At 45.8% G+C, this 20728-nt stretch overlaps 3 non-coding genes across 3 annotated transcripts; all 3 read right to left on the bottom strand.

Annotated features, from left to right (window-relative positions):
- Positions 1-1790: 1790 nt before the first annotated feature.
- Positions 1791-1862, bottom strand: trnaw-cca (transfer RNA tryptophan (anticodon CCA)). Its single transcript has one exon. It is a non-coding gene; the product is annotated as a tRNA-Trp (tRNA).
- Positions 1863-9043: 7181 nt separating this feature from the next.
- trnaw-cca (transfer RNA tryptophan (anticodon CCA)) lies at positions 9044-9115 on the bottom strand. The gene has a single exon. It is a non-coding gene; the product is annotated as a tRNA-Trp (tRNA).
- Positions 9116-14876: 5761 nt separating this feature from the next.
- trnan-guu (transfer RNA asparagine (anticodon GUU)) lies at positions 14877-14951 on the bottom strand. The gene has a single exon. It is a non-coding gene; the product is annotated as a tRNA-Asn (tRNA).
- Between the last annotated feature and the right edge of the window lie 5777 nt (positions 14952-20728).

Raw genomic sequence — 20728 nt, 5'->3', positions numbered from 1 at the left:
CAATTTTCTCAAAAAGCCGCTTTGTTAAATAAGATCGGACTGCCTGAATTAGGGACGGCGCGGAGCTGCCATTGCGGTGAAGACGGCGAAGGGAAACACTTGTTCAAAGTGAAAACAAGTATTGCAGATTTTTCGCCCACGCAATCCGAGTCTGAATGAATCCTCCACCTGTATTACGCTCAATTCTGAGGGTGATACTTCAGGAACCGGGAAGTGAAGTGATTGCAGACAGCACTGAACAGGTTGACGTGAATGGTATCGTTCTGAGGAATGTCAGCAATGAAGGGAGAGTGGAAAGTTTGGGGCAGCTCTCTTTGGAGAACAGAGGGCTGAAAACTGGCCTGATTGAAGTTTTCCACCTCATGAGGGTTTTAGACAGAGGAAATAATGCAGTGAAAATGCTCCCAAGCCTGAAAGGATCGAGAACGATTTGGCAGAGATTTAAAGTCATCAGGAAAATAAGTAAAAGTGACATTATGAAGACTGTTTTTGCACAGGGAGTGGGGTCACTAAGTCGCTGTCTGACAGTGACAAAGAGACAGATTCAATGGATACAAAAGGGAATTCGGTGGGCATGTTCAATGTAACAATGTGCAGATTTACAGGGAGAAGGCGACAGAATGAGACACGTATTTACATATTGTGTTGAACCAGCAGAGCTAAGGTGGGCTGCATGGCCTCAGTCTGCGCTGTCAGACAATTTGTGATTCTGAGTGAAATCGGACTTGGACCAAGAGAACGTGGAAAATTTGACAACGGATATATTCTGCCCAACAGGATACTCCATCACAGAAATGAAGGTGTTTTGACATCATTCTCGAAGATCCATGCCACAATACAGATTCAAAACCGAGTATTCATTTGAATCACTGAGTAAGTTGTTTACAGTTATTCAGTTGAGGTGAGCGGAGTTGCGCATTGGGAGCCACTCCAGTTGATCTGTCGAAGCCGTTTTCTCCTGTGTGATAGTCCCACCAGCACTCCAATTTGCTGTGCTTCCAGTCAGTAGATGCAGATTACTCTCCCATACTGATCCACGGGCCACGATGACCCAGCTGTGGTGACAGGCTTGTGAAGGTCTGAGTGCTCTTCTCCTGTTCTCTGTCTGGCTGCTGTGATCCGAATCATCAAACCTCTCTTCTCTGAGATGGGAATAAACTGGTGAAGGTGAAACACATCAGTTTCGGTATGTTCCATGTGCAGGAGGCCCTGCAGTAATTCCCCACGCTGTTTCACACAGCAGCATCCTCTCGGTGAATTACGCTTGGCAAAAATAAAATCGACTGAACCAAATCAGTGTCCGCCATTGGATTTTACTGACACCGCTTATAAAATTCAGGCTCACCGTTAATGTGGAGAGGGGATGCCAGACTGTAGTTTCCGCTCCTTCTATTGAATAAAGGTAATTTTAACTGTGTCCAGTGAGAGGAAAGAATTTGCTGTTGGTGGGAAACATTTCTATCTGAACTCGCTGTCACTCTCCTGATAGATTGAAACATAAAGCTGGGAGTCTCTGGATTATGTTGTAAAAGTATCGGTATTATGTTATTCACACTGCGCTGTCAGCAACTGAACGAAGCGGCTGCGTTTAAATCCCGTGATGAACTGGGGGAAGCTGAGAATTTCCCCAAACACTGTGCACACCACCTCCCTGACACAGTGTTCACAAATCAAACTGACAGCAAAGCTTCACGTGTGATCGAAAGTTTCCGCAAAGAAGACTTGGATCAACAGATATCCGGAGTGAACGTACTCCTTTCTTGATTTGAAATATAAGAAGTTGGCGTCAGTGAGCCTGACGTGATTTGAACACGCAACCTTCTGATCTGGAGTCAGACGCGCTACCGTTGCGCCACAAGCTCACGGACAATCTGCTCCCTCTATTCATGCTTAAGGGAAGTGATCGCACTGCAATGATTTTACGTTATGAGTAATAACGGAGATCAACAGTTCATGTCTGTTCTGTCTCTCCCCCCTCTCCTTCTGTATCTCAAAACAATTTCCGACTCTACCTCAATAAAAAGCTGAAAGAACTGTGGATGCTGTATTTCAGAAACAAAAAAAACAGGAGTTGCCAGTGACCCTTCCACAGAAGGGTGGGCAGCATAGTGGCATAGCAGTTAGCACTGCTGCCTCACAGCGCCTGAGACCCGGGTTCAATTCCCGACTCAGGTGACTGACTGTGTGGAGTTTGCACGTTCTCCCCGTGTCTGCGTGGGTTTCCTCTGGGTGCTCTGATTTCCTCCCACAGTCACAAAGATGTGCGTGTCAGGTGAACTGGCTGTGCTAAATTGCCCATAGTGTTAGGTAAGGGTATGGGTGGGTTGCGCTTCGGCGGGTCGGTGTGGACTTGTTGGGCCGAAGGGCCTGTTTCCACGCTGTAAGTAATCTAATCTAAAGAACTGATGGTAATTGGGAAAACGCTGGTTTATATGTGGGAGGAAGGCGGATGCAGTAAATGATAGATCAGGACAGAGCCCAAAGCGAGGGAAGAACTGTTGGACAGGAAAGGGAGTTGATAACGATCTGTGTTGGGGGGTGAATGGAGACTGTTCGTGGCTAAGAATAGGTAGTGTGTAATGACAGACTATGTGATAACAAGGCTTGGTGTGTGTGGTAGGGACGAGGATACAATGGATTTCAGGCCCTAGAATTATTGAATTTGATATTGGGACCGGAGGGATGTATGGTCCCCAGTGTAATATTCGGTGCTCTTCGTTCTGCTGGTGCAGAGTTTCGCTGGGACAATACAGTAAACCTGAGACTGAGATGTTGGTCAGGGAACAGGGTGGGGTGTGGAATTGGCAGGCAACTGGAAGCTCAGGGTCTTTTTTGCAGGCAGAACTTAGATGTTCTGTGCAGCAGTCACCCAGTTTATGCTTCGTTTTCCCCAATGTTGATGAGACCACATTGTGAGCAGCAAAGCAGTAGCCTGGGTTGTGGGAAGTGCAGGTAAAGTGCCGCTTCACCTGGAAGGTAAGTTTGGGCCCTTGGATAGTGAGGAGGGAGCAGGTAAATGGGCTGGTGTCACACATTCGGCAGTTGCAGGGGAACGTGCCGTTTGACTATTGGAGTAGGAATGGTGTTAAGGTTGGTGGGGATGAAGGAAGAGTGGACCCAAGGTATAGCTCCTGCCCATTTACATATCTGCCAAATAGAGGAATTTATTAAGTGTGTACAAGAGCATTTTCTAATTCACAATGTGGATGTACATACAGTCGAGGGTGCAAAACCTTAGGGCCAGCAACCATAATTCTATTAACATTAGAATACTGATTGAAAATAATATATCAGATCTAAAAGTTGACGTGCGAAATTGGAGGAAGACTCAGGTATTAGGCATGATCTTTCAAAAGCTGACTGAGGAAAGATGTTTGCAGATTAAAGGAATGCTGGAAAATGGGAAGCCTTCAAATATGAGATAACAAGAGTCCAGACACAGTATATTCCTGTCAGGGTGAGAGGAAAGGCTGGTAGGTTGGGGAATGCTGGATGACTAGAGAAAATGAGATTTTGGTTAAGATAAAATCCTTAGACTATAAAGGCAGTATGAGCATACTTAAGAGGAAAATCATGAGGGCAAAAAGGGGTCATGAGATAGCTTTGGCAAATAGAGTCATGGATATCCCAAATGGTTTTTTGTAAATACATTAAGGACAAAAGGATAACAAGAGAGAGAATAGGGCCCTTCAAAGATCGGCAAGGCGGCCTTTGTGTGGAGCTGCAGTAGATGGGAGGGTTGGAGTGGAATACTGAACGGATATTGTGCATCAGTGTTTACTGTGGGGAAGGGCATGGAAGATATAGAATGTGAGAAAATAGATGGTGACATGTTGAAAAAATGCCCATATTACAGATGAGAAATTGCTGGATATCATGAAATGCATAAACGTGGATAAATCCCAAGGACCTGATCAGGAGTACCCTAGAACTCTGTGTGAAACTGGGGGAGTGATTGCTGGGCCTCTCACTGAGATATTTGCATCATCCATAGTCACTGGTGAGGTGCCGGAAGGCTGGAGGGTGGCTAATGTGGTGCCAGTATTTAAGAAAGGTGGTAAGGAAAAGCCAGGGAACTATAGACCTGTGAGCCTAACATCTGTGATGGGCAAGCTGATGGAGAGAATTCCGAGAGATAGGATTTACATGTATTTGGAAAGGCAAGAATTGATTTGGGATAGTCAGCATGGCCTTATGCTTGGGAAATCATGTCTCACGAACATGATTGAACTTTTTGAAGAAGTAACAAAGTGGATTGATGAGGGCAGTGCAATAGACGTGATCTACATGGACTTCAGGAAGGCGTTCATCAAGGGTCCTCATGGGAGACTGGTGAGCAAGGTTTAATCTCATGGAAGTTGAAAATGTGTTGCTGGAAAAGCGCAGCAGGTCAGGCAGCATCCAAGGAGCAGGAGAATCGACGTTTCAGGCATGAGCCCTTCTTCAGGAATTCATGGAATGCAGGGAAAACTCGCCATTTGAATACAGAACTGGCTCGAAGGCAGAAGTCAGAGGGTGGTGATGGAGGGTTGCTTTTCAGACTGAAGGCCTGTGACCAATGGTGTGTCAGAAAGATTGATGCTGGGTCACCTACTTTTTGTCATTTATATAAATGATTTGTATGTAAACGGAGGAGGTATAGTTCGTAAGTTTGTAGATGACACCAAAATTGGAGTTGAAGTGACAAGCAAAGAAGGTTATCTCAGATTGCAACGGGACCTTGATCAGATGGGCCAATGGGCTGAGAAGTGGCTTTTGGAGGTTAATGTAGATAAATATGAGGTGCTCCATTTTGAAAAAAACAAATCAGAGCAGGACTTTTACACTTAATGGTAAGTTCATAGGAAGTGTTGCTGAACAAAGAGATCTTGGAGTTCAGGTTGATAGTTCCTTAAACGTAGAGACGCAGGCAGATTGGATAGTAAAGAAGGCGTTTGGCATGCTTTCCTTTGTTGATCAGAGCATCGAGGATAGATGTTGGGAGCTCATGTTGCCACTGTACAGAACATTGGTCAGGCCACGTTTGGTATATTGCATGCAATTTTGGTCTGCTTCCTATTGGAAAGATGTTGTGAAACTAGAAAAGGTGCAGAAAAGGTTTCCAAGGATGTTGCCAGTGTTGGAGGGTTGAGCTGTAGGGCAAGGTTGAATGGACTATTTTCTCTGGAGCGTCGGAGGCTAAGGGGTGACCATATAGAGGTTTATAAAACCATGAGGGAGATGGATAGGGCAAATAGACAAGTTCTTTTACCTGGGATGGGGGAGTCCAGAACTAGAAGGCATAGGTTTATGGAGGGGAGGGGAAAGGTATAGAAGGGACATAAGGGGCAACCTTTTCACGCAGAGGGTGATGCATGCACGGCATGAGTTGCTGGGAAAGTGATGGAGGTTGGTATAATAACAGCATTTAAAATGTATCTGGATGTGTACACGAATAGGAAGGTGCTGGCAAATGGGACTGTATTATGTTAGGATATTAGATTAGATTAGACTTACAGTGTGGAAACAGGCCCTTCGGCCCAACAAGTCCACACCGACCCGCCGAAGCGCAACCCACCCATACCCCTACATTTACCCCTTACCTAACACTACGGACAATTTAACATGGCCAATTCACCTGACCCGCACATCTTTTGGTCTGTGGGAGGAAACCGGAGCACCCGGAGGAAACCCACGCAGACACGGGGAGAACGTGCAAACTCCACACAGTCAGTCGCCTGAGGCGGGAATTGAACCCAGGTCCCTGGCGCTGTGAGGCAGCAGTGCTAACCACTGTGCCACCGTGCTGCCCCGCAGTTGAGGCACGTGTCTGGGCTGCATGGACGAGTTGGACCGAAGGGTCTGTTTCCGTGCTGTACATCTGTGTCACTCTGTGAGACTCCATGGGATTCTCTGCCCAAGAGAGCAGTTGAGACAGCTTCATGAAGTATATTGAATACACAGTTGGATGGGTATTTGTGTGGTAGGGGAATTAAGGGTAGTCGGGATTGTGCAGGTTGGTGGAGCTGTGATCTTAACGAATGACGAAGCAGGCTTGACCAAATGGTCTACTCCTGCTTCTGTTAATATGAATCTGTAACACTGCATTTCCCGCGGCAGAGTTTTCCCACGGCACAAAGGAGGTTTTCTAAAATAAATTTAAACCCCTTGCTTTGCTTGAACTCAAATCGCATTGACTTGGAGGAGAGCGGGATTTGCAAAGTGTCCTCCCCTCTACACGTGCCTCAACTGCAGGGCAGCTGTCCGGCCCGCCTCCATTGTTGACGTCACAATGCGGATGCAGCCCTGCCAGCTTCAGAGTGAAACTTCCTCCCTCTGGGCACTATCTGGGAGCAAAGCAATGTCACACCCTTTCCATATACCATCCTCCAGCAGCGAGGGGGGAGGGGAGGTACGGGTGGGTGAAACACTGTTCACTTGTAGCAACTGGAGTGAATCCAGGGAGGGGGCAGACACTCCAAAGGTGCTCAAATACTTTCTATCTCTCTTAAAGCTATTTTCCTGTGCATTCACTCAGTTTGGCACGTGTACAGTTTGCACCCTCGAAAAAGATTGTTTCTTTACTCATGTTCACAACTAAAAGATTAGATTCTCATGGAACTGAGCAGCATTTAAGGGATTGGCACAAGTTAAGAATATGCAGGGCACCTAGGGCATGTGGCTCGTTGGTCTACGGGGATGGTTCTCACGACGGGCATCTTGGTGCGTGGACGTATCCCGGGTTCAAAGTCCGGACGAGCCCTTGTTTTTTACCTTGCCTTGTGCGAAAATGGCCAATCAATTCTCTCAAAAAGCAGCTTCGTTAAACGAGATCCGACTTCCTGAATCAGGGATGGAGCAGAGCTACCATTACAATGAACGCGGCAAGGGCAGCACTTATTCAAAGTGAAAATAAGTTTTACTTCACACAGAGGGTGGTGGGCGTTTGGAACGCATTGCCAGCAGAGGCGGTAGAGGCAGGCACGGTAGATTCATTTAAGATGCGTCTGGATAAATGCATGAGTGGGTGGGGAGTAGAGGGATACAAATACTTAGGAATTGACCAACAGGTTTAGACAGTACATTTGGATCGGCTCAGGCTTGAAGGGCCTGTTCCTGGGCTGTAAATTTTCTTTGTTCTTTGCTCTATGTGATGTATATCTGATATTGTTGGCTGTTCTAAAAGTTTCTTTGTAATTATTGTTCACCTTCTAATGTAGTAATGGAGTTACGTCCTTTTTTGTCATAATTTTTTTATTTAATAGGCCAGCAGGAAGTCATTCAGCAATTTTTCTGCCTTTCTTTTCTCAAGCAGGCTTAACATTTCATTTTCATATCCTTGATTCAGCTCCATTTCCAGCATCTTTGTAGGCAGTTTGTTCCATGTTATTGTCACTGGAATGAAGTTTTCCTCCATACATTCTCTCCTCCGCGCATTTATTGGAAAAAAAACCTACCCAGGTAAGTTTGCGCTACACCAGCTTCCGGGTCCGCTCCGCACTTTTTTTGAAAAAAAATTTAAATTTAAACCGTGAAACAAACGTAACCGCGTCTACAAACAGAGAGTGCCAAACAGCCCTTACCTGCTCCGCGGAGAGAGTGAGGATTGTTCACTCGTTTGTGGGTGTTGGGATGATTGCTTCTGCGGTTAAGTATTTGGTTTGCGCGTGTTGTTTTTCTGTCGACGCTAGTTTGAAGTTCCCCATTGACTGTTCGCTCTACTGTGACATACAGGAATGGCACTTTGTTGCTGTTCTCCTCCTCTTCAAACCAGGAGCCCCCCTCAGGCCACAGTCTCACCACTTGGAACATCAATATACAGGCTAGTCAAAGACCTCCACTGAAGACTAAAACACCAAGTCGAAGACTCACGCCACTCCAGTTACTCCATCCAAGAATTCTTGAACACCAAAGACAACAAGATAGAAGAGGATAGTATAATACTGTCCTTTGACATACAGCCCTGTTCACATCCATTAACATCAACGTGACCAAAGAAAACTGAAGACACTACTTGAAGAACCAAAGACACAAATATCAAACAGCACCAACGTCATCAGCAAAGATAACACTGTCAAGCTCGTGGAGCTGTGCCTTACCTCCCACTTCCTATTCAGTAACAAGACTAACAAACAAATCAACGCAGCACCCATGAAACTACCAATATCAGGATTCCTAACAGAAGCAATAATGCAGAGATAATGGAACAACTTAGAGGAAACCTACAACACCATCAACAATCTCCTTACTGGCATAAAATTCACAAAAGAGGAGAACAACAACAAAGTGCTGTTGTTCTAGATGTCACAGTAGAGCGAACAGTCAATGGTAAATTCAAAACAGCGTCTCCAGGAAACAACACACGCGAACCAAGTACTTAAGCTGCAGATCCAATCATCCCAAAACATGCAAACAAATCTGCATCAGGATGCTATTTCAACGAGCTACTTCACACTGCAGCGCCCAGCAACGGCGAAGATCAATAAACAACTGTACAGCGCATTTGAGAAGAACGGATAGCCCGTAGACCCGAATTCCTGATGAAGGGCTTATGCCCGAAACGTCGAATTTCCTGTTCCTTGGATGCTGCCTGACCTGCTGCGTTTTTCCAGCAACATATTTTCAGCTCTGATCTCCAGCTTCTGCAGACCTCACTTTCTCCTCGATAATTTTAACTGTGTCCAGTGAGAGGAAATAATTTGTTGTTGGTGGGAAACATTTCTATCTGAACTCGCTGTCACTCTCCTGATAGATTGAAACACAAAGCTGGGTGTCTCTGGATGATGTAATAAACTTATCTGCATTATGTTGTTCTCACCACCCTATCACCAACTGAAAGAAGCGGCTGTCCAGAGATAGACGGCTGTGTTTAAATCCAGCGCTGAACTGGGGGAGCTAAGCATTTACCCAAACACTGGGCACACCACCTCCCCAGTGCTCACAAATCAAACTGACAGCAAAGCTTCACGTATTATTGAAAGTTTCCAGAAAGAAGACTGGGCTTAATAGATATCCGGAGTGAACGCAATCTTTCTTGGTTGGAAATATGAGGAACCGATTTTAATGAGCCTGACGTGATTTGAACACGCAACCTTCTGATCTGGAGTCAGACGCGCTCCCGTTGCGCCACCAGCTCATGGAATATTTGGACCTCTATTCATGCTTAAGGGAAGTCATCGCACTACAATGATTTTACGTTTTGAGTAACAACGGAGATCAACAGTTCATGTCTGTTCTGTCTCTCCCCCTCTCCTTCTGTTTCTCGAAACAATTTCCAACCATACCTCAATAAAAAGCGGAAAGAACTGCGGATGCTGTATATCAGAAACAAAAAACAAACAGTAGTTGCCGGTGACCCTTACATAGAACTGATGGTGATTGGGAAAACGTTGGTTTATATGCAGGAGATATTGTGGGAGGAAGGCGGATGCAGTAAATGATAGATCAGGACAGAGCCCAAAGCGAGGGAAGAACCGTTGGACAGGAAAGGGAGTTGATAACGATCTGCGTGGGAGGGTGAATAACTGTTAATAGAGACTGTTCGTGGCTAAGAATAGGTAGTGTGTAATGACAGACGATGTAATAACAAGGCTTGGTGTGTGTGGTAGAGACGAGGATACTATGGATTTCAGGCCCTAGAATTATTGAATTTGATATTGGGACCGGAGGGATGTATGGTCCCCAAGTAGAATATCCAGTACTCTTCGTTCTGCTGGTGCTGAGCTTCGCTGGGACAATACAGCAAACCTGAGACAGAGATGTTGGTCAGGGAACAGGGTGGGGTGTGGAATTGGCAGGCAACTGGAAGCTCAGGGTCTTTTTTGCAGGCCGAACGTAGACGTTCTGTAGATGTTTGGGGAACATTTTCCTGACCCCATTAAAAGCACACATTGTCAAAGCCGAGGAAGAGCAGCAAATAAAGCGCTCCTGGATGGTATCGAACCACCAACCTTCCGGTTAACAGCCATGAAAGTATTACAAGCATTTTTGACAAGTGATATAGGGGAGTGGGAAGAAAAGTATTATAAACTGTGAACAACAAAGTTCTGGAGCACAACACTTACATTCAAACACCAAAAACATCCAGGTCCTGATTAATCAGAGTGAATTGTGGTGCTTTTCTGCAAAACATCCACTTGCAATATCCGACAAAAGAGTGACAAAACCGATCCCTAACAGCCCAGGATAGAAAATCCGAAGGGATGAAGATTTGCTTATTTTCTGAAGATTCACAAAGTTAAGACTGGGTTGTGGTGATTGTTTCCTTTCCACTCCCAGAAGCCACAGTGGTTGAGGCGGTGAGTTGGGGAAAGTAAAATGTGCCCGTGAGCAGCGTGTGAGGCTATTTCCGCTTCCGCTGTGACTTGACTCCGATGTTCTGAGGGACATTTATTGACGCGAGTCACTGAAAAGATTCTCATTCCCGCAGATCGGGAATTCAAACCGTATGCCGACTTCAGGACAATGAGAAAGATTTAGTGGGGTGTGTGAAGAAGCTGTAAGCTGCATTTCAAACAGGTAGGTGGAGACAGATGCGTCATTCATTGTTCTAGTCTCATTTCCAAACACTTGGCTCATCGCCTCAAAAGAAGCTCTGCGGGTATCTGCTTGTTCCACCTGAACAGGCAGTGGGTTGCAGATTTCCACCAGTCCCAATCTGAGTGAAATATTTTTCCCCCTCCACTGATTTGAATCTTAAAGAAGAAGCCGGGGAGCAAGCTCCCTTTCTTTTCGACGACATTTCTCATTTTGTAGTCGGCAGGGGTCACATCTGCGTGAGGAAACCACAATGGGTTTCAAGTCCATCGCATAAATCACTCAGCCCACGAATACAGAACCACACTGACAGCTTCATTTCCCAGATCTGTCTGCCTGCGGAGCTGAGAAAGAGTGAATCATCGCAGAGTTTGTTTGAATCCATTCGCTTCACGGTTATTCGAAAGGGTTAAATATCTGCACACTGCGAGTCTAGCTGTTTCATCCCTAAATATGAAATGAACTTTCAGTTAAAAACAAATATGGAAATTTGCAGGAGGAACGGAAAAGGTCAGGCAACATCTATGGAAAGAGAATCAGACACGACATTTCAGAATTCCGTTTTCTCCGACAGGTGCTGTCAAACCTACCGAGTTTCTCTTTATGTCTCGGGTTCTCCGCATCCGCGGTCCCTTACAACAGACATTAATTCAATGCAGGAACCCCTTTCTGGAGAAGCTTTAAGTTTGGGGAACATTTTCGTGACCCCATTCAAAGCACACAGATTCGAAGTCAAGAAAGAGCAGTAAACTAACCTGGGTGGGTTGGAACCACCAACCGCTCGATTAATAGCCGAGCGCGATGACCAATTGCGCCATAGAGACAGGCGTCGCTGGGCGGTCGGCTGCACCATGATTTAGCGGTGGCTGTTAGTGAATACATAATTCAGCTTGGCCCGCCTAGAATTACAATTGTCATCTATCAGTTCTCCTTTTCCTTAATAAAGCCTGGGACATTCATTGTGGAGACACCGGGGATAGTCTGATCCCACCCTCTGCAGACATATCCATGTCACGAGGAACTAGTTTTCTTCCTCCTGGACCGACGCCCTTCGAGCCTTTCAGTGTTTTGCCTGTTCCCGAGTTCCCTCATTGGCTCGGAGGCGAGAAGGGGTTTGAATTCCTGATGTGCACGAACGACAATTCCTTCAATGTCTCAGATCAGTTCATGTCCCGAGAACATCAGAGTCAATCTCCCAGCCTCTTCAACAAGGGGACGTCGTCTGGACTGTCTCTGCTCAATCGGACGGTTCATCTTTCATTCTCATCTAAATCCACTCCCCAAAGAGTTTCTAAAGGTTCACAAATCTGGAGACTGGGATTTCTGTTTTGCTACATGAACATCTTTCCATTTCCTAACTGACAATATTTTGCCAAAATCTCTTCCCAAGTGTACGCCGTGCTTCTTTTCCAGGGATGAGAAATTTCCATTGTGGGGAGACATTCCCAAGGTTGGGAATGTTCGCTTTGGAGCAAAGAAAGTTAACTGGAGATTTCCTTGGACTGTTGGTAATGATGGGAGAAGAAGCGGTGGGAATGGGCAGAATAATGATCAGAAGAACCAATTGCCACTGACCAGAGTCAGTTACCAGAGGACAGGAATTGAAGTTCTTGAATGAATAGCAGCACTTGTGCCTAATAACCATAGAGAATACTGCTGAAAGCCAAAAGGTCGAGCAGCATCCATGGAAAGGTAAACAGAGCTGACGTTTTGAGTCTGGTACCTTGTTAGTTCAGAACTCGAGTTTCCAGCATGGCAATAAATTCCCAGACATGAGAAAACGTGACCTTACTGAGACGGGTTTTGTGAAGTTTGAGCGATAATGCAACCAACAGGAAGTCATTTAAAATCGCCAGCAAAGAAAGCATAGTCAGCAGGTTACCACGATGGGCGGGGGGAGGCGGGGATGGGGGAACCCCAAAGGATCTCCACGCCAGCACCTTAAGTATTCAGCCACAACTACACGTCCAAAGTTGTGGTCTAAAATTTCTCATGGAATTGCTCTAACAGGAAAGGTGAGTACTGGACTTGTCCTGTCCGCAGCACAGTCCCAACGTTTCCTGTTCCCCTGGATTTGATCAGGACAGAAGAGGCGGATGGGAGATCGAATTGAACTACACACAATGATGAGGGATAGAGCGGGTGGGAAGGATCCAATTCCGTGCGTAGAGAGATGAATAATCAGGGCCGAAAAAAAGGAGCCACTTCAAGAAATTTGGGGTTCATTCAGCAAAGCTAATGTAGAACTGTTCACACAAAATTGTGATGGAAGTCTCTCGAGTTATTTTGATGAGAAGTGTTGATGATGCTAATACAATCGATAGGATGAAGGAAGATTGGTAAATGTATTTGGTGACAGGTCTGTTCTTACCCTGTGAGCGAAACCTGGATCTGAAGGAATAAAAGGAACATTAACAACATCGATCTGAAATTGGATACGTGACGAGAAACAGAGCCATAATTAACTTTTGAACTGGAGAAGGTTTCTCGTGAAATTAGCTTGAGCCTTGAGGTATGCAAGGCCAAGATAACTGAGGTAAAACACGGAAACGCGATCCTCATTAGCAGACAGTGAAAGGATTACAAGACGCAAATTAAGCATTTTTGATAAGTGGTACAGGAGACTGGGAAGGAAAGTATTATAAACTGTGAACAACAATGTTCTGGAGCACAACACTTACATTCAAAGACCGAAAACATCCAGATCCTGATTAATCAGATTGCATTGTGGTGCTTTTCTGCAAAACATCCACTTGCAATATCCGACAAAAGAGTGACAAAACCCATCCCTGTCAGCCCAGGATAGAAAATCCGAAGGGATGAAGGTTTGCTTATTTTCTGAAGATTTACAAAACTAAGACGGGTTTTGGTGATTGTTTCCTTTCCACTCCCAGGAGCCGCAGTGGTTGGGGCGGTGAGTTGGGGAAAGTAAAATGTGCTGAAAATGTGTTGCTGGTTAAAGCACAGCAGGTTAGGCAGCATCCAAGGAATAGGAAATTTGACGTTTCGGGCATATGCCCTTTCCTGATGAAGGACATATGCCCGAAACGTCGAATTTCCTATTCCTTGGATGCTGCCTAACCTGCTGTGCTTTAACCAGCAACACATTTTCAGCTGTGATCTCCAGCATCTGCAGACCTGATTTTTTACCCGAAAGTAAAATGTGCCCATGAGCAGCGTGTGGGGCTATCTCAGCTTCCGCTGTGACTTGACTCCGATGTTCCGAGGGACATTTATTGACGCGAGAGAGTGAAAAGATTCTCATTCCCGCAGATCGGGAATTCAAACCGTATGCTGACTTCAGGACAATGAGAAAGATTAATTGGGGTGTGTGAAGAAGCTGTGAGCTGCATTTCAAACAGGTAGGTGGAGACAGATGCGTCATTCATTGCTCCCCTGGCCCTGTGCGTATCTCACGCCACCATGCTGCAGAGTTCTGACGCTAACACGGACATGCGCAGCAATGGGAACAGCCACATCGTCAACAACCAAAGATAATCACCGTCACTGCTTCCCTTCCAAAGTCCCAAGTTTGTGAAGGAGTATCTTTCACTGGCAAAGGAAACACCCTTGTCCTCAGGTGCCTGCTTCATTTCGATCACGATTTCATGTCCCTCACTGTTCTAGTCTCATTTGCAGACACTTGGCTCATAGCCTCAAAAGAAGCTCTGCGGATATCTGCTTATTCCACCCGAACAGGCAGTGGGTTGCAGATTCCCACCACTCCCAATGTGAGTGAAATATTTTTCCCCCTCCACTGACTTGAATCTTAAAGAAGAAGCCGGGGAGCAAGCTCCCTTCCTTTTCGACATTTCTCATTTTGTAGTCGGCAGGGGTCACACCTGCGTGGGGAAACCGCAATGGGTTTCAAGTCCATCGCATTAACCACTCAGCCCACGAATACAGAATTACACTGACAGCTTCACTTCCCAGATCTGTCTGCCTGCGGAGCTGAGAAAGAGTGAATCATCGCAGAGTTTGTTTGAATCTATTCACTTCAGTGATTCGAAAGGGTTAAATATCTGCACACTGCGAGTCTAGCTGTTTCATCGCAAAAGATGAAATGAACTTTCAGTTAAAAACAAATCTAGAAATTTCAGGAGGAACGGAGAAGGTCAGGCAACATCTATGGAAAGAGAATCAGACACAGCATTTCAGAATTCCGTTTTCTCCGACAGGTGCTGTCAAACCTGCCGAGTTTCTCTTTTTTGGGTCGGGTTCTCAGCATCCGCAGTCCCTTTCGTTAGACAATAATAGAATTCAGAAAGCCCTTTGTGGAGAAGGTTTCCGTTTGGGTAATATTCTCCTGACCCTATTAAAGGGCACACAGCCGCGGGACCTAGGAAGAGCAGCGAACTAAGCATCCCTGGGTGGGTTCGAACCACCAACCTTTGCGGTTAACAGGCGAACGCGCTGACCAATTGCGCCACAGAGGCAGGAAACGTCAGGGACTGCGCCATCGCTTAGGGGAGGCTATTAGTGAATTCATAATTCAGCCTGCCCCGCCTAGAATTACAATTGTCGTCTAACACTTTTACTTTTCCTTAATAATGCCTGGGACATTCATTGTGGAGACACCGGGGACAGTCCGATCCCACCTTCTGCAGACATATCCATGTCACGAGGAACTAGTTTTCTTCCTCTGGGACCGTCGCCCTTCGAGCCTTTCAGTGTTTTGCCTGTTCCCAAGTTCCCTCATTGGCTCGGAGGCGAGAAGGGGTTTGAATTCCTGATGTGCACGAACGACAATTCCTTCAATGTCTCAGATCAGTTCATGTCCCGAGAACATCAGAGTCAATCTCCCAGCCTCTTCAACAAGGGGACGGTGTCTGGACTGTCTCTGCTCAGTCGGACGGTTCATCTTTCATTCTCATCTGAATCCGCTTCCCAAAGAGTTTCTAAAGGTTCACAAATCTGGAGACTGGGATTTCTGTTTTGCTTCATGAACATTTTTCCATTTCCTAACTGACAATATTTTGCCAAAATCTCTTCCCAAGTGTACGCCATGCTTCATTTCCAGGGATGTGGAATTTCCGTTGTGGGGAGACATTCCCAAGGTTGGGAATGTTCGCTTTGGAGCAAAGAAGGTTAACTGGAGATTTCCTGACGCTGTTGGTAATGATGGGAGAAGAAGCGGTGAGAATGGGCAGATTAATGATCAGAAGAACCAATTGCCACTGACCAGAGTCAGTTACCAGAGGACAGGAATTGAAGTTCTTGAATGAAAAGCAGCACTTGTGCCGAATAAACACAGAGAATACTGCAGAAAGCCAACAGGTCGTGCATCATCTGTGGAAAGGTAAACAGAATTGACGTTTTGAGTCTGGTACCTTGTTTGTTCCGAACTCGAGTTTCCTGCATGGAAATCAATTCCCAGACATGAGAAAACGGGACTTTATTGAGACGGGTTTTGTGAAGTTTGAGCGATAATGCAACCAACAGGAAGTCATTTAAAATCGCCGGCGAAAAAAGCATAGCCAGCAGGTTACCACCATGGGCGGGGGAGCCCCAAAGGATCTCCACGCCAGCCCCTTAAGTATTCGGCCACAACTACACGCCCAAAGTTATGATCTAAAATTTCTCATGGAATTGCTCTAACAGGAAAGGTGAGTACTGGACTTGTCCTGTCCGCGCCATAGCCCCAACGTATCCTGTTCCCCTGGATTTGATCAGGACAGAGGAGGCTGATGGGAGATCGAATTGAACTACACACATTGATGAGGGACAGAGCGGGTGGGAAGGATCCATTTCCGTGCGTAGAGAGATGAATAATCAGGGCCGAAAATAAGGAGCCACTTCAAGAAATTTGGGGTTCATTCAGCAAAGCTAATGTAGAACTGTTCACAGAAAATTGTGATGAAAGTCTCTCGAGTTATTTTGATGCTAATACAATCGAAAGGATGAAGGAAGATTGGTAAATGTATTTGGTGACAGTTCTGTTCATGCCCTGTGAGGGAAACGTGGATCTGAAGGAATAAAAGGGACATTAACAATATCGATCTGAAATTGGATACGTGATAAGAAACAGAGGCATTATTGACAGTTGGCTTTTGAACTGGAGAAGGTTTCTTGTGAAATTAGCTTGAGGCTTGAGGTATGCAAGGTCAAGATAATTTAGGTAAAACACGGAAACGCGATCCGTGAAAGGATTACAAGACGCAAATTAAGCATTTTCGACAAGTGGTACAGGGGACTGGGAAGAAAAGTATTATAAACTGTGAACAACAAAGTTCTGGAGCACAACACTTACATTCAAAGACCGAAAACATCCAGATCCTGATTAATCAGATTGCATTGTGGTGCTTTTCTGCAAAACATCCACTTGCAATATCCGACAAAAGAGTGACAAAACCCATCCCTGTCAGCCCAGGATAGAAAATCCGAAGGGATGAAGGTTTGCTTATTTTCTGAAGATTCACAAAACTAAGACTGGGTTTTGATGATTGTTTCCTTTCCACTCCCAGGAGCCGCAGTGGTTGAGGCGTTGAGTTGGGGAAAGTAAAATGTGCCCGTGAGCAGCGTGTGAGGCTATTTCAGCTTCCGCTGTGACTTGACTCCGATGTTCTGAGGGACATTTATTGACGCGAGACAGTGAAAAGATTCTCATTCCCGCAGATCGGGAATTCAAACCGTATGCCCGCTTCACGACAATGCCGGGCCTTCACCATCCCTTAGGGGAGGCTGTTAGTGAGTTCATAAATTCAGCCCGCCCCGCCGAGAATTGCAATTGTCGTCTAACAGTTTTACTTTTACATTATAAAGCCTGGGACATTCATTGTGGAGACACCGGGGCCAGTCTGATCCCACCCTCTGCAGACACATCCATGTCACGAGGAACTAGCTTTCTTACTCCGGGACCGTCGCCCTTCGAGCCTTTCAGTGTTTTGCCTGTTCCCGAGTTCCCTCATTGGCTCGGAGGAGAGAAGGGGTTTGAATTCCTGATGTGCACGAACGACAATTCTTTCAATGTCTCAGATCAGTTCATGTCCCGAGAACATCAGAGTCAACCTCCCGGCCTCTACAACAAGGGGACGTTGTCTGGATTGTCTCTGGACAATCGACAGGATGAATGTAGATTGGTAAATGTATTTAGAGACAGTTCTGTTCATGCCCTGTGTGCGAAAGTGGATCCGTAGGAATAAAAGGGACATTAACAACATCGATCTGAAATTGGATACGTGACAAGAAACAGAGCCATCACTAACAGTTTGCTTTTGAACTGGAGAAGGTTTCTCGTGAAATTAGCTTGAGGCTCGAGGTATGCAAGATCAACATAACTTAGGTAAAACACGCAAACACTTTCCTCATTAGCAGACAGTGAAAGGATTACAAAATGCAAATTAAACATTTTCGACAAGTGATACAGGGGACTGGGAAGATAAGTATTATAAACTGTGAACACCAATGTTCTGGAGCACAACACACACATTCAAAGACCGAAAACATCCAGGCCCTGATTAATCAGATTGCATTGTGGTGCTCTTCTGCAAAACTTCCACTTGTAATGTCCGACAAAAGAGTGACAAAGCTCAGGATAGAAAATCTGAAGGGATGAACGTTGGCTTATTTTCTGAAGATTCACAAAGCTACGACTGGGTTTTGGTGATTGTTTCCTTTCCACTCCCAGGAGCCGCAGTGGGGGAGAAAAACACCATCTGATTCACTCCTGTCCCTTTTTAGTGAAGGAAACTGCTGCTGCGGGAAAGGGTCCACTCAGTCATCCAAGCTGCATGCTTTACCTGGCTGTACCAGGGATCCAGTAACAAACGGACAACTCAGTTGACCAACAAAGAAAGTGGGGTGGGGGGACTGGGTGCACTTTGAGCTGGAGGTGTTTTCTTTTAAAAGCACTTATTGTATGCCTTTTTTCCTGGGGAAATCTGAAGCTGTAACAAAATAAGGTCGTAGTAAAGGTTACCTGAACATACCGCCAGTTTCAGACTCTGCGAGGTCCAACAGGTTTTTGTTTTAAAGCTGCTCATTTCTTTCAGCCTCCAGCACTAATGTCATGTCTCAGAAGGATCAGTGAATGAGTAGCTAATCCTGTTAGAAATTGTATATTTTTCAGGGCTACCGGTTCATTGTTTCATTGGCATTGCAACAGTTGGAGGTGTGGGCTGTATTCACTGGAAATAAAGTTTTAAAATCTCACAAACACCAGGGTATAGTCCAACAGGTTTATTTGGAGGCACTGGGTTTCGAAGTGCTGCTCCATCATCAGGTAGCTGTGGAGTAGGATCACAAGGCACAGAATATAGTGCAAAAAGATTATAGTGTCATGCAACATAAGTGATGAATTGAAGAAACCTAGATTTCTGTTAAATCATTCACCTTTCAAAATGGATTGCAGATTTCGGCTAATTAATCTGTACATTCCAGAACTTCTTTTAGTCACGTTTTCCAGGAAACGTAATGTTTTATAAAAGGAGGTAGCACCTCACATCAAACAATGCATGAAAGCTGTGAGTTAGAGTCTGTCTGTATCCCAGTCTTGAGTCAGACTGGTTCTACTTCCAAATATATAATCCTGCAAATGCAAATTCACTCTAAATGCGTGAGGGCATGCATGAGAGAGAGAGTGTGTGTGTAAGTGCGTGTGCATGCTGGGTAAAGTGTGTGTGTGAGATGGAGTATAATCATGTGCGAAGTTGTATGCATTGGTGTGAGTGTAGGGAGGTATATTGTGTGTCTGAGAGAGAGCATGTCGACCGGAAAGGCTCTGCACGAGCGTGTAAGTGTGTAAGTGTGTGTGCGTGTGTATGTGTGTGTGTGTGTGTGTGTGTGTGTGTGTGTGAGAGAGAGAGAGAGAGAGCATAACAGTGAAGTGGGGTTACCTGTCATGTGACATGAACCCAAGGTCGCTGTTGAAGCCATCCTCCTGGTTTGCCAAATTGGCTATTAGCCTTTGCTGGGCCACTAAAAGTGATTAAGCAGTTACACAACACACATGGGAGAGGGCAGGGTGGGACTTGTCTTTCGATTTGCAGAAGGTGGGACGTTCTGGGTGCTGGAAACTAGGGAAAACACACACTGGAGGACCTTCAGCACAGAGAGATGGAGCTGGAAGCCAGGCTGGAGACACGTTGGGGGAATCACTGTGGATACAGGCCGTTTGGCCCACTAGGTCCATACAGACCCTCGGAAGAACATACACCACCCCCGACCCACCCAATAACCCCCACAGCTTATCCCTGAATTTCGAACGCCCAATCCATTCTCGCCTGCACATTTTTGGAACATGGGAGGAAAACGAAGCACCCAGAGGAAACCCACGTAGACAGGGAGTGGGGGAGGGGTAGGAAAGGGCAAAATCCACACTGTCACCACGAGGGTGGGTTCAAACCCAGGTCCCTGGCGCTGCAAGGAATCCCCTCTCCAGCACTCGGCAACCGATTGGCTTCTGCCCAATCCAGGTGACACTCCAGTCAGTTTGAGGAAATCAATTTGCTTCCATACAGTTTCCATGGGGCAGGGGTCGTTGTTACCCGCCAGATTCAACAATCCAATGAAAGGCTCGTCTACAGCGAGAACACTAGTCCACATTTCGCGAAAGAATTAAAGTTCTCTCTGCAATTCGAGCCCTTGAGCACTCCCACGCAGTCTGCGTGTATTCATGGGGATTCTCAATGCATGTTGATATTCAAAATTCCCCAATCCTGGGAAAAAAGATTGAGTGCATTCACCCTCTCCATGCCTCTCAGGATCTCTTCACCTCTATAAGTCCGCCCCAACCCCCCCACTACCCCCGAGGCTCTTATGCTCGAAATAAAAACGTGTTAGCTTGTCCAACCTCTCCCTGTTACTCAGACCTTGAGTCCTGGTTTCTTGTAAATGTCTTCTGCACTCTTTTCAAGTTTAATAACATCTTTGTTTCGCAAGGTGATCAAAACGAATCACAATACTCCAAGTGTGGCCTCAACAATATCCTGATTAACTGCAACATAACTTGTCAACTTCTATACTCAATGCCCTGACTGATGAAGGCCAGTGAGGCTTAAGCCTTCTTCACTGCCCTGTCTACCTATTTTGTTGGACATATCGGACCTGCTCCAAACTGGATAATCTAACTGATGTGACAGGAAACCGCTTCCTTTCTTGAGACAAGTCTCCCAGAGAGAACTTGCTGGCTGACTGTCTGAACGGCTGAACCTCAGTGCCCTACTGCCCTCAGGAGGGGGGTCCACATATTTGCGTAAAGTGGTGCTCGCAACTT

The sequence above is a fragment of the Hemiscyllium ocellatum genome, assembly GCF_020745735.1.
Source record: "Hemiscyllium ocellatum isolate sHemOce1 chromosome 27 unlocalized genomic scaffold, sHemOce1.pat.X.cur. SUPER_27_unloc_26, whole genome shotgun sequence".
Lineage (NCBI taxonomy): Eukaryota > Metazoa > Chordata > Chondrichthyes > Orectolobiformes > Hemiscylliidae > Hemiscyllium > Hemiscyllium ocellatum.
Note: the sequence above shows the minus strand (reverse complement) of the source record. Positions and strands in the feature narration are given on the sequence as shown.